This window comes from Ursus americanus, chromosome 28 (assembly GCF_024610735.1).
Source record: "Ursus americanus isolate L20-20 chromosome 28, mUrsAme1.1.p, whole genome shotgun sequence".
Classification (NCBI taxonomy): Eukaryota; Metazoa; Chordata; class Mammalia; order Carnivora; family Ursidae; genus Ursus; species Ursus americanus.
Genome location: NC_142154.1, coordinates 15,219,582 through 15,232,167, shown reverse-complemented (window position 1 = coordinate 15,232,167; position 12,586 = coordinate 15,219,582).

The following is a 12,586-nucleotide window of genomic DNA, read 5'->3' as shown; positions in this document are numbered from 1 at the left end:
GGGTATGTTATCTTCACATAGAACTTGCATAGAGTGATGGAGAATGAAAAATAAGTAAGGAAATAAGTGTGTAAGTTCATAAAAAAAATTTCAAAGAATGGTAAATCCATTGATGAAAATTATATACAGGCATGACTCAGAAATACGGTGGGTTTGGTTCCAGACCAACAGAGTACATTGAATATCACAATAAAGCAAGTCAAAATAATTTTGTGGTTTGTTTCCCAGGGCATTTAAACGTTATGTCTATACTACGTTATGTTCTACCGAGCATGCAGAAGCATTACATCTAGCAAAACAATGTGCATACCCTCATGTAAAAATGCTTTCTTGCTAAAAAGTGCTAACCATCATCTGAGCTTTCAGTGAATAGTAATCTTTCTGCTGGTGGAGGGTCTTGCTTTGATGTTGCTGGCTGCTGACTGATCAGGGTGGTGATTGCTAAAGGCTGGGGTGGCTGTGGCAACTTCTTAAAATAAGACAACAATGAAGTTTGCTGCATCGATCGACTGTTCCTTTCACAAACCATTTCTCTGTAGCATGTAATGTTGTTTGATAGCATTTTACTCACAGTAGAACTTCTTTCGAAGTTGGAGTCGATCCTCTCAAATCTTGCTGCTGCTTTACCATCTACATTTATGTAGTATTGCAAACCCTTTGTTGTTATTTCAACAATCTTCACAGTATCGTTGATTCCATCTCCAGAATCCACTTTCTTTGCTCAGACATAAGAAACAACTCCTCCTCCATTCAAGTTTGATCATGAGACGCAGCAGCTCAGTCCCATCTTCAGGCTCAGCTTCTGATTCTAGTTCTCTGGCTGTTTCCACCACATCTGTGGTTACTTACTCCACTGAGGTCTTGAACCCCTCGAAGTCATCCATGAGTGTTGGAATAAACTTCTTTCAAACTCCTGTCCATGTTGATGTTTTGACCTCTTCCCATGAATCACACATGTTCTTAGTGGCATGTAGGAGAGTTCATTCTTTCCAGAAGGTTTTCAATTCGTTTGGCCCAGATCCATCAGAGGAATCGCTATCTATGGCAGCTATAGCCTTACAAAATGTATTTCTTATATAATGAGACCTGAAAGTCTAAATTATTTTTTGATCCATGGCTGTAGAATGGATGTTGTGTTAGGAGGCACCGATCTCAGGTGACCGTAACAAATCTAATCAGAATGAAGAAGTTTGAAAGTTTGCACGAATTACCAAAATGTGACAGAGATAGGAGCGAGCAAATGCTGTTGAAAAAAACGGTGCCTCTAGATTTCCTGGACACAGGGTTGCCACAAACCTTTGATTTGAAAAAAAAAAGAAAGGAATATCAGAAGTGCAATAAGGCAGAGTGCAATAAAAGGAGGTATCTATAGAGTGAATTGAAATATTTAGAGACTCTTTTTGATAGAACGGTTAGAAGAGTTCTCTCTGGAGAGTTGATATGTAACTTGACACTGAGATACAAAGAGAGAAAGGAGTGGGAGAAGGTGGCAAATTATTCCTAACAGAGGAAATATTGAATGGACGAGCTGTGGGATGGGAATAAGCTTGGTGTGTTGCGGACCAGAGAGAAGGCCAGTGAGCTAGAATGTAGTGCACAGGGGGAGTCAGAGATATGAGGACAGAGGAGGCAGGGCCAGATCAGGCCAAGTTTAGAAGGTGTTGCATGTATGTTGGGAAGCATTGGAGGATTGTAAGCAGAAGAGTGGCATACATTTATTTGTGTTTTAAATGAACTTTCTGGGTATCATGAAGAAGTAACTGTGGGGGCAGAAGACAAAATAAAGGTGGGTTTTGCTTTCAGATGTACTGAAGTTCGAGCAGATTGAGATTTCCAGTGATGTGTAGCAGATGTTTCAAACATGGAGGTCAGTCATGTTAAAACCAGTTTGGAGCATGATACACCAACAGCTATGAGTCACTTTGTCATTTCACATCTAGACCATAAGACCGTGACTCACGAATGTCGCAATTTCTCCTCGCTAGTATAGATTCCTTCTGTAATTGGATTTTATATCTGTCTGTTCTGCTGCTGATAAGAGCATCTTTCATTGCTGTGTTAGAGATAGTGTTTGTGTTGGCAGTAAACAATCATTTCTGTTGTCGTTGATTTTTACGTCCATTATATGGAATTTCAGCAACTCATAACAGCCCTAAGAGAGAAAAAAAAAATCATGGCTGATTTTTCATAAGTAAATAACTTAATCAGTTTGTTGCCTCTAGGTCAGATAATTTAATTTAACAAGAAAGAGGGAATGCACTACTTATGTTGGAGATACAAACTTTTAAATTAGTTTCCAGCACTCTACTCAGAATAATGGATGTTAACAGAGCACAAGAGGACCTTGCAGTAGAATGAACAAGGGTCAACCTTCAATTCACATCCACAGTTTTCATGTTTTAGTTTGGTTCTGACTTAAATGTCAAAGAAGATAAAGAATTTAGTTGTGAGCAATGACTTCACTGGTTTTTAGAATGATAAACTAAAAAGGGCCCACAAGGACTCTCAGGATCAGAAAAGTTAGATGTATCTCAGTGTCACTCTTTCACTTTACTAACGGAATTTCTTGGAAAATTTAATGATCCTCTCCATGTTTTGGTATTATCTTATGTAAAATAAAGAAAATAAAATTGCCTTTAAAATGTTACTGACAAATTAAATATGTTTTAGAGTAAATGCTTAATTAACAGAGCACCTGAGGAATAGAACATAATTGTTATTCAAGTACTAGTGCTTATGCCTCCAAAAAGAACCCCAAAATTTGTATTTTGGGTTTGCCTCTAAGAAAACATAGACTGTTATTCAAGAAAGTATCGTTATCACTAGTGATCACTAGTTATCACTAGTACTGAGACCATGGAATATGTTCATTTGTGTATTCTTCTAAAAAAGATTGTATAGTATAATAAATAGCATCTTTCACAAGATCATCACAGCAAGCAAACAGCAACCTTTATAAGGTTGATCTTTGTCAAGTTCTTTAATGTTAGAAAATGTCTTAAGAAGAAAAACCTTTAATAAAAATCAAATCAATGTCATGGCACAGCCTATGAGGAAAACCTTATCATAGACCTTTAGACTCTTAGGGCATCTTGGGCAAAATGTATTGCTAGACTAATGATACTTTGGGGAAACACACCATGATTTTTGAAAAGTGTTTCTTGTAAACTTTAAAAGAATATGTGAAAAAGAACAGTTTTCATGCCTTGTAAAATTGTGATATGCCTCAAGACCTGGGAGTTCCTTCTGATTTAAAAAAAAAAAAAATCATTTCAATAACTTTGGTCCCAAGGTATCTTTTTTTGACTCCTCCCTTCACGCAGTCCATATTACCCATGGACAAGCTGAATGAGTTATTCATGACATGATAGCTCTTTGAATTGATATTGGCTAGTTTAAAAAAATGTTCCTCTTATAAAGACACATACAAAATACATACAGATATGTATATAGGGGTGCCTGGATGGCTCAGTCGGTTTATCCTCTGACTCTTGTTTTCAGCTGAGGTCATGATCTCATGGGTCATCCTGGGATGGAGGCCCACGTGGGGCTCTGTGCTCAGCAGGGAGTCTGCTTGAAGATTCTGTCCCTCTGCCCCTCCCTCCACTTGTGCCTGCTCTCACTCTCTAAAATAAATAAATAAATAAATCTTTAAGATTTTATATTATTTATTTACTTTAGAGAGAGGGAGCAAGAATGAGAGAGTACACTGAGTTGGGGGGGAGGGAGAGAATCTCAAGCAGACTCTGCACTGAGTGTGGAGCCCAATGCAGGGCTCAATCACACAGCCCTGAGATCACAACCTAAGCCAAAACCAAGGGTCAGATGCTTAACCAACTGAGCCACCCAGGCGCCCTAAAAATATGTATATAAAACAATGAGTATTGATAAACCAACACTCTTTTTTTTTTTTTTTTTTTTTTTTTTTTTTTTTTTTAGAACCAGGTGATCTGGTACTGATTTGGGGGGACCATCATTTTTTGACTTCTAAGTCTTACAGATTTTTCCCCCAAGCCTCACATCAGAATTCTAAGCAGGAAAATGCAGATTTTCCAAACATTCAGTCAGAGGGGATTTCTGTTGGGTTTATTTTGGAGTCAGAAAAATGGCAGTTCATTCATATTTGTCAAGGCTTCAAGTGTCTGTTTTATAGATCATTATGGAGGGCCTACTTGTTATGACACAATTCCACAGTTTTGAAAACTTAGAGAGATTTAGTAACTAGCTCAAGGTTATATGAATAATAAGTTTGTGAGTCAGCACTTACACCCAAATCTATCTTCAAGGGCTATTTATTTTCTTTGCTAGTTCTATAAATATCATACCATCTATCACTATGAAATATCTTTTAGGAGTTGGGTACTTTGGGTGGATCTTGCATGCTGCAGAAATTAATACAAGGCAATTAGTGATGAAAAATATTTTCCTTCCTATGTTCAACTTAGTTTGCATTTTATTTCCAAAAAACATCTTATTTTACTTTCCACACTAGAAACAGAACTATTGTACTGTTCCTAACAGACCAAAGAAGAAGGTAAGGACCAATGAGATGAGATGCCTTGCTGGGGTGTCTCAGTTAGAAGAGCATACAGCTTTTGATGTCCAGATCATGAATTAGATGTAGAGATTACTAAAAAAAAATTAAAACAAAACAAAAAATACAATCAGATCGTATAACTAGAATTTTATACACCCAGGAATGATATCTGTTTTTTTTTTCCCACTCTTTCCATTGAACATGCAATGTTGGACTATGCATATCATCTACTTTGATAGGGTGGAAACACATATTCCAGGATTACGTTCCCATATGGTTCTGAGCTAGAGTAGGCCAAAGGAGGAGCTTGCTGAGCTGTAGAAGGCAGAAGGGAAGGAGAGGTTATTACTCTCAGGTATGGTGATAAAGAGACAAAGGATAGCTGTTGGGATTGCTTAGGGTCCCTGCCACTTTAATGCAGCTCATCTTAACTACCAGCTTTGAAGTTCAATAGCAATCCTAGGCCTATCACCAGATGCTTGACTGCAGAGCCACAAAGAAGCAACAGATTCCCTATAACCTTTTAGGGATCTCCTCGTGCATGGTTCCATGCTTAGCATTTCATATTTCCCTTCAAACTCCAATTTTTCAATCATACCAACACTTCAGGCAAACTGATTTTTGACTCTCTGACCCCTAACTATAACTTTCGGACATACTTTTTCCCATTCCTCCTTCATTTGTGTAAGGTCAATTCCTATAAATGGTCCCTATTCCTCTAATACTCACAGTGGCTTTACTTCCTTGAGCAAACTCTGAATAGTAGAGTTATTATTCCTCGAAGTGATTCTATAGTTACTGAACCTTAAAGATTAAATTAGTTCTCTCTTTGACTGGATGTAAAAGTATTTAAGACTTTGATGTCACCAATAAATGAGATGGGAGTGGTTCATTGCATTCAGTGGCCAAACATTACTTAGATTATTATCTACTTTGGAGTCAAGAGCCTCTAGAAGCAAGGCTTTGGGCAAGTAGCCGAAACAAGGAATATTTTAATAAGAATAAAGAGCATAATGATACTTGGACTTGTTGACTACAAAGGAGAACTTGAGTAAAGAAAATGAGAAGTTCAAATTTTTAAATTTTCAGCTTATGATCTGAATAAGGAATCTGAAAGTTTTTATGACTACCCCAAAATAAACCCTTATCTTTGATAGCCACAAGGTCAAGATTTCTGAAAAACAAACAACAAAGCTAGTCCTGAAGGGGACTGAATAACAATAAAAATTGAATTCACAAATTTTCAGAGTTTCTTAGGATTAGGACCATTACTGGGAAGAAGGGGGGCTCTCAAAATTAGAATGGAGACATATGGGCAAATACCAATGAAGTTGAATGCCTGCAACTTCTCTTTGCCAGTTGAGGTAGCCATTCTTCCTCTGTCCAAAGAGATAACCCTTCCCTTTTCTGAATAACCTGTAATAGTCATTGTCTTTCAGGGTACGGCTGATCCTCTTCAGGTTTTATCCCACTGTCTCTCATTGATTGTAGATCTATAACCATCACCCAACCCATGCAGACCTCGGGGATAAAGTCCAGACACCAACAGATTTGTAAGATGTTGTCAATTTATACTGACAGAAACCTGGGAATACATTATGATATTGGCCTACACTAAATGAAGCAAAGAATTCAGAACTTCCTTTGTGTACAGAAGTGGAAGGTTCCTGAAGGCTTAGGATGATAGGAGTGTTTTAGCATATGCTTATATACAATTTCCTCACTTATCATCACTTACCACTAACTGTATTGCTATGTTGCCCTGGGAGGGTCCGGAGGACATCACCTTTGCCATTCCCTTAATGTATTGAGAGATACCTTGGTAAGGGGAACATCGTCACCCCTGAAGAGTTCTGTGGTGTCTCTTCTCCTTAGGTCATGACTATGAGTGAGAAATGCTATTATAGAAGTAGGCCCTTGTGAATGGGTTCTTGAGTGACATGGAGCCAAGTGGGGGCAGATAATTACCAGAGACAAGATGGCAGTGTTAACTATAATAGACAATAGAGTCAGAGCAGTGATCAGAATGGATTGACCCTCAGAGGTCCTTGGTTTGGGCTAATTGTGGTATCTCTAGAAGTGAAATAAATGAGAAGTCTTCAAAAGTCTCACTGCTTTGTGTGAACAGCAAAGCTTTAGGTTTGTTAACAGAAGTATGACTCAAATCACCACATGGAGAGAGTCACAGTTCCTAACTTAGTGTCCTTTAAATGGATAAGAAGTCCTGTCCCCAATGGGGAAGAAATCAGCAGCTCTATATATTATATATTAAGAAACAGAAATTATTCAGACTTTTCAGAGATTACTGGCTACTGTTTCTGACTGACATTAATTCTGGAGTCCCCAGACACTACGGTTGTCAACCAGTCATAGTCAGGACTTGTAGCAGCCAGGAAATTAATTAATGGAATTTTGATTCAGGTCGATTTCACAATGAGCCAAATTGACCCTTCCATCTGGCCTGTGGTTATTTTCTCAGTTCCAGAATGAATAATAGGAATAGATATATTTAATAACTGTCAGAATCTTTGTATGATTTCCATGATCTTTATAATGAGGATTATTGTGAAAGCCCCCAATATTGCTCTATCAACTCAAATAATAATCTAAGAACTATAGTGCATTTATAGAAGAATTTCAGAAATTAGTACTACTATCAAGGACTTGAAGAATGTAGAGGTGATTTCTATCATACTCCCTTTCAACTTGCCCACTTGGTCTGTGTACAAGAAATATATATCTTGGAGAATGATAGGTTATCATGTGCTTAATATGGTGGTGATTCAAATTTCAGCTACTGTCCTACTAGCGTCTAGCATCTAGTATGCAGTTACTGATCTGTGAAATGTCTTTTCTGTATACCCGTTAAAAGAGACTATCAGAACAGCTTGCTTTCATCTGGCAGGACCAGCAATACACCTTTACTGTCTGCTTCAATTCCCAGCCCTCTATAGAGTTGTCCAAGAGTCAACAAGGAGAGAGCCAAACAGTCAATATTTCACATTTCTAGGGAGTATATGGTCTCTATTCTACATTGTTATTTGTGTTTCTTAAAAATCTTTTAAAACTGAAAATCATTTTTAGCTCATGGGCCATGTAAAAACAGGGCATGGGCCAGATTTGACCTATGGTTCATAGTTTGCTGACCCCTGATTGAATAACCCAAAGGGACATTGGTTATATGTCCATTGCATAAGACTTCATACTGACCCACCTGTTGATAATATTATGCCAATTTGACCTGGTAAGTAGGAAATCGCAATTACCCTATCAACCTGAGTAACGCACAAGTGTATCAGAAGGTGGGAGATAAATCCCACAAAAATTTAGCCCTGCTTCAGTGGTGATCTGTAGGGATCTACTGGTCTTAGCATATTAACATAACCTTTCCGAGGTAAAGGAAAACTGCTACATTTGTGTCCTCTTTACCATAAGAGTTTCCTTGCATTTTGGAATAACATGTACCTCATTTCGGCATGCTAATCCAACCCATTTATCAGATAACACATAAAATTGCCATTTTGAGTGGGGCCCAGAGTAATAGATAATTCTCTGATGTCAAGATGTTCTGGATCTTGGATCATATGACCAGAGCAAATCCTATGATGCTTTGAAGAGTCACTGGCAAAAGGCATGTTGTATAAAGCCTTTGACGGGCTTTCACAGGTGAATCACAATGTAGTTCATTAAGATTTTGAAGCAAAGCTTTTTCATATTTATTTATTTTCCTTTTGAAAAACAGCTCCTGGTTTGCTACTAGGCACTAGTAGAAACAAAACACTTGATTACAGACCACAGTGTGTCTCCAAGCCATGTGGCCCGACCTACTGCTTATTAACTGGGTATTTTCCAATCCACACAGCCATAAAATGGGCCATACACAGAAATACTCCATCATTAAACAGAAGTGATATATACATTCGAGTACATTCAAGTGGGATTTATCCCTGGGCTGCAAGGATGGATTAACATCCACAGATCAATACATATGATACACTACATTAATAGAGTGAAAGATAAAAATCTTATGTGATCATCTCAGAAGATGTAGAAAAAACATTTGACAAAATACAGTATCTTTTCATGATAAAAATGATGAACAATTTAGGAATATGTGGAACGTACTTCAACATAATAAAAGCTCTATATGACAAGTCCATGGCTAACATCATACTCAGCAATGAAAAGTTGAAAGCTTTTCCTCTAAGATCAGGAACAAAGCCAAGACCCCATTCATACCACTCTTCTTCAGCAGAAGTCCTAACCAGAGGAATTAGGCAAGAAAAAAAAATCATCTAGATTAGAAGGGAAAAACATAAAATTGTCATTATTTGCTAATGGTATGATCTCATATATAAAAAATGCTAAAGACTCAAGCAAAGAATGGTTAGAATTGATAAACTCATTCAGTAAAGTTGTATGATACAAAATCAACACAGAATCATCATTCATGAACTAACAAAGAAACATCTGAAGAAGAAATAAAACAGTCCCATTCACAATAGCAACAAAACAAAACAAAGCAAAACTTAGGAATAAATTTAACCAAGGAGGTGAAAGATCTGTACCCTAAAAATTACAAGACTGTTAACAAAAGAAATCAAAGAAGGCACAAACAAATGCAAATATATCCTGTGTTCAGGGATTGAAGAAATTAGTATTGTTAAAATATCACATGACCCCAAATCATCATTCAATGCAATCTCCATCAGACTCCTGTGACATTTTTCACAGAGATAGAAAAACAATCCTAACATTTTTGTGGAACTGGAGAAAAAAAAACAAAAACCCAAAGACTCAAAGCAGTCCTGAGAACAAAGACTAAACCTGGAGGCATCACACTATCTGATTTCAAAGTACACTGCAAAAGCTAAAGTAATGAAAACAGTATGGTACTGGCAGCAAAATGGACCTATAGGCCAATGGAACAGAATCAAGAGCCCAGAAACAAATCCAGTAAACCCCTTCATATATAGTCAATTACTATTTGGCAAGGAAGCCAAGAATACTCAACAGAGAAAGGAGAGTCTGTTCAATAAGTGGTGTTGTGGAGCTGGAAGATCACATGCAGAAGAATGAAATCGTCACTCTTACATCATTTACACAAATTAACTCAAGGTGGATTAGACTTATACATAAGAACAGAAACTGGAAAACTCCTAGAAGAAAACTTAAGGAAACATCTCCTTGATAATAGGTTTTGACAATGATTTTTTGGATATGACACCAAAAGCATAATCAATAGAAGCAAAAATACGTAAATGAGACTGCATAAAACTACGAAAGCTTCTGTACAGCAAAAGAAACGTCAACAAAATGAAAGGCAACCTGTGGAATGGGAGAAAATATCTGCATGTCATATATCTAATAAGGAATTAATATCCAAAATAAATAAAGAACTCATACAACTCAACTTCTTTCCCAAAGTAGACGTACCAATGGCCAACAACTACATGAAAAAAGGTGCTGGATTTCACTAATCATTAGGAAAGTGCAAATCAAAATCACAATGAGATATCACCTCACATCTTTTAGAATGGCTATCATCAAAAAGACAGGAAACAGCAAGTGTTGGTGAGGATATGGAGAAAGAAGAACTCTTCTGCACTGTTGGTGGGAATGTAAATTGGCAGAATCGTTATAGAAAACAGTATGGAGGATCTTCAAAAAACTCAAAATAGAACTACCATATGATCCAGCAATTCCATTTCTGGGTATATACCCAAAAGAAATGAAAACAGGATCTCACTAAAGAATATCTGCACTTCCAAGTTCATTTCAGCTTTATTCACAATTAGCCAAGATTTGGAAGCAACCTAAGTGTCTGCCAGTGGATGAATGGATAAAGAAGGATAAAGAAGATGTGGTATGTGTGTGTGTATATAGATATATAGATACAGATGACATCACTACCTTTGTCAATAGTATTCAGTCATGAGAAAGAAGGAAATCCTGCCATTTGCAATAGCATGGATGAAATTCAAGAGCATTATGCTAAGTGAAATTAGTTAGACACAAGCAAGACAAATAATATCACTTATATGTGGAATCTAAAAGGCTGAACTCAGTGTAGAGTAGTGTTTATCAGGAGTTGGGATTAGGGGGAATGGGGAGATATTGGTCAAAGGGTACATACTTCAGTTTTAAGATGAATAAGTTCTGGAGATCGACAATACAGCATGGTGATTTCAGTTAATAATACTGATATATAAATATATATATATATGGATATATATATATGGATATATATAATATATATGTAGATATATATATAGATATATAGACATATATATAGACATATATATATAGATATATATATATGAAAGTCACTAAAAAAGTAGATCTTAAATGTTCTCATCACAAAGAAATGGTAATTATGTGACATGATGGTGGTGTTAATCATTTTGCAATACCTAAGTGTATCAAATCACCACATCATATACTGTAAATTTACACAACGCTATATGTCCGTTTTATTTCCATACAGCTGAGTAAAAGAAAAAATACAAAATAAAAAAATAAATAAACATTAAACAAACAAACAGATGGCCTGTTCTGTGCATGTCATTCAGTCTTCCTTCTCTGTCTTTGCCCCAGGTCTCATGACTAGTGCAGCGGTAATGGTGGTTTTACATGGCTTCATCTGCACGGGTTTCTACTCACCAAGTTCAAGATACCAGTAGTTACTGCTGAGTGCTCAACTCGCCCGCAGAGAGCAAAAATAAGCACTTATTTGTTCCTGTCCTTCCTGCCTGAAGCTAACACATCTTCTTTTGCACATCATATTCTTCAAATGTTAGCGACTGGATACAATTAATCTGCATCTCTTAACCCTTCAAAGGTTTGGAAAATTGATTTCCCTTAAATAATCCTAAGTATTTTGAACTTATTAAAATGGAAGTGATTTTTTTAGTAGAAAGAGTGATGGCATCTAATCCTTATCCAAGACTTTATATAACCATAGCAAATAGTTTTCCTACACAGCAATACGAAGAGTGCTCCATGAAATATTTAGAAATGCTCCATCAAAACCCCATGGTGTGGGCTAATATTCTACAGAGAACGGAAAATAAGCAAGACTAGCTGATTTAAAGCTCTCTAGTGTCTAGAGACTGTCTTGCAAACCCTCAGGTATAATATTTATTCCCCTTGCCCATCATGATTTACTCTGTAATTTATAATCACACTTGAACTGTCAGTTCTAAATCAAAGAGCATTTTTGAGATGGTAACACAATCTTGTAGAGGACTACTAAATCTCTCCCTTAAGCACACTTGAACTTTCCAATACTCCTTGGGGAAGACTCAAAATGCAGCACCATGGTATGCGAGCTACTTACGTGAAAACATTATGATTTTTGCTAATTGGACCATTAAAATATAGGTTTCGATAAAATTTGAACTATTCTTTGAATAGGCTCCAGTTTGATAACCAGAACTGAATGCTTTTTCACATCATACGCTGTAGAGCTAAACACATCGGCGTATCCAGCCAGGCAATAAACTTGTGTTGGCTGGTCGGATATGATTGATTTGTCAGGTCAAGCCAAATCTGCTATGAACTATCTAAACACCAACTAACTGGACTGAGGATCAAATTTAAAAAATATTATTGACCTTTCTGGACAAAGTCAGTGTCATTGAAGAGGTAAGAGGAAATTAGAATTCTGTTTCTCCTGTGAAACCAATAGGATGCCATGTTAGATGGGTGTGGAATTCCAGGGAGAGGAAGGAATTGGGGATGACATCCCTGTTTTCATCATTCTCCATGATCCTGTCGCACCTCTGCTGTGCTTCCATGGCAAACTTTCTTTCTAGTCAGATCAACTTGCCTGGTCAGAATCTAAGCTACTATAATTTGTAGAAGAAGAAGGAACGGAGTCAAACATCTATAAACCTGTGCTTATTCTTCTCAACATCAATTTCCTTTTGAAACATAGGACAGCCACACTCAGGGTTGAAAAGCAAAGGTGCTGACAACTCTAACTAAATTGAAAATAATTGGATGCTTGTGGGTCAAAGCCCTGAGGCACATAAAGCCAAGTATCTG